Here is a 2208-nt window from a genome sequence, read left to right as displayed (position 1 = left end):
CTGGGAACGTTCCTAGTTAATACCATGACAGGAACAACGACTCCTTTTGCCGAACAATCCTTCGAGAATAAACGGCAAATGTTGTGGGAGAACAGGATAGCGGGGAGCAAGGAGACTCGTCGCAAGTTTTGCAATATGGCTCATCTGGGCCATTGGATCGAGAAAGTCTGCGATCAATGCTCATCGCAGAAGGAGCCGGAATTCGGCAAAGGATTCTTTCCAAAGCCGGACAAAAGGAGGTTCCGGTCTGATGAACATGATAAACATCAGACTCCAAAGGGAAGAACACCTCGGGCACCAAAAAATTAAGGTGGCCGACAAATCAAAGTGAATCATGTGATTCACAGCAAGGATCGCACCCACAAAAGAAACGACAAAAGTGGGTGGAATAACAGAAGGACCACTCACCAAACGCTCCAGGACAAACGTGAGTGGAAGGAAAAGCAGCCGGCCCCTACCAGCATTATCAAAACAATAAAGCAAGGGTCCAGCACCATGTGATGACACTAACAAATATTGGCAATCAAGGCCGACAAAAGAAGGTGGATGTCATATTCAAGAAAAGCTGGCCACAAAGATGGAATCCGAGGCCACCAACCGAGCAATGATAGAGGGGATCAAACCTCTATATAAACACAAGTGCTGGAGAGAAGAGATCATCCGGAAAAATCACAACACATTTTCACACACCACTTCCTCTCTCTAGAAAAATTATCTTTGTAACTTTTAAATTTTGTTTTCAAAGTTTTTTCGTTTTTAGTTTTAGTTCCTTTTTATTTTATGTACACAAGTATTAGCTACTATGAGTAGCTAAACAAGTTAGTCTCCTCCCTTAGGGAGATTATTATGAAATAAAATAAATATTTTATAATTCCTCTTTTAACGATTTGCTTTTAGCCCAATTTCCGGTTGAGTAAAAATATTTTCTTTTCATTTATCTACAAATATATTTGACGACGGAACACAGTGAAGGAGGAAGGTTGCAACCATCTCTTGCGAGTGCGTGGTTGGACAAGAACCTAGAGGGTGGAAGGTCCGTAAAACGCGACAAAGACTGACTCTTGAAGGTGACCATTCGTCGAAAGGTATACTGTTGATTTATGTTTTGAATTATTTTGAAGTGTTACGGAAGCATGTTGGGCCATATTTTGTTAATTGCATGATTTTACAGTTATAATGAAAAAAATGATTATTCTGCCTGAAATCGAAACATATATGGGGTTCTCGTGTTATTTGTTTTTAAGAAGGGCCAATTTGATATTTCATGAAAAAGGGTATTAAGAATGGACACTTGTCATCATCTTAACATGTGAAGTGTAATGAGTTGAGTGTAGGATATACTGAGCCGTGGTTGGATTAATTTTGTTGATCTGAAAAAATAGAGCATCTGATTATCATGGTTTTACTTCAAAAGTTGTGAATTGGGATTGAGATAACTTTGTTTATCTTTTTCTCCATTAAATCTTTTTTGTTGTTTTTGGATGGTTGTGTATCTGCTTAAAATTGGGATTGAGATAACTTTGCTGGGAAAATTAGCAGCTGTGAGTAGTAATCTTGATGAATCTTTGGTCATTTTGTGGTTGTGGGGTGTGTCAAGATTGAATAATCAGCCAATTTTTTTAGGGTTTAGGTTTAGGATTTGCATCTCGATCAATAATCAGCCAATTTTTGTAGGGTTTAGGTTTAGGATTTACCTCTCATTGAATTTGTCTGTATAAAAATTGAGTTGGACCAAGTTTTGAGCCTAAATTAACTCAGTTTCTGTGGCCTGTTGCAGATATATGCCATTCCAGTTTTTGACATGATGGAAAGTGTCCTTGTGAAGAAGATGAAGCTAAATCCAAGTTTGGGTTTGCGTATTATTACAAGGAATAGTTATGTTGGTATGATTCATGAACAATGGCCATTCATTTTGTCCAAGTTTAATCATCAATTTATGAATATAATTTGTTTTTGTTTTTGCAGCTTTTACAATGTTTATTGCCATCACATTCCCTTTCTTTGATGGTCTTCTTAGTTTTTTTGGAGGATTCGGTTTCGCCCCTACCACATACTTCGTAAGCAATTTGCAATTCCATACATGAAAATGCATATTAATTTGTTTCACTTCTCTAAATGAGTATATAATGCTTTCTGCAGCTTCCCTGTATCTTATGGCTCGCCATCTGCAAACGGAAGCGGTTCAACTCCTCTTGGTTTGCGAATTGG

The 2208-nt window shown here is 38.0% G+C and overlaps 1 long non-coding RNA gene across 1 annotated transcript; it reads left to right on the top strand.

Moving 5' to 3' along the window:
* The first annotated feature begins 1490 nt into the window (after positions 1-1490).
* LOC131002888 (uncharacterized) lies at positions 1491-2208 on the top strand. The gene is made up of 4 exons (XR_009094440.1): positions 1491-1630; positions 1682-1883; positions 1966-2057; positions 2140-2208. It is a non-coding gene; the product is annotated as an uncharacterized LOC131002888 (long non-coding RNA).

Source organism: Salvia miltiorrhiza, unplaced genomic scaffold (assembly GCF_028751815.1).
Source record: "Salvia miltiorrhiza cultivar Shanhuang (shh) unplaced genomic scaffold, IMPLAD_Smil_shh fragScaff_scaffold_2_2:::fragment_3, whole genome shotgun sequence".
Classification (NCBI taxonomy): domain Eukaryota; kingdom Viridiplantae; phylum Streptophyta; class Magnoliopsida; order Lamiales; family Lamiaceae; genus Salvia; species Salvia miltiorrhiza.
This window is presented reverse-complemented; position numbering and strand designations above follow the sequence as displayed.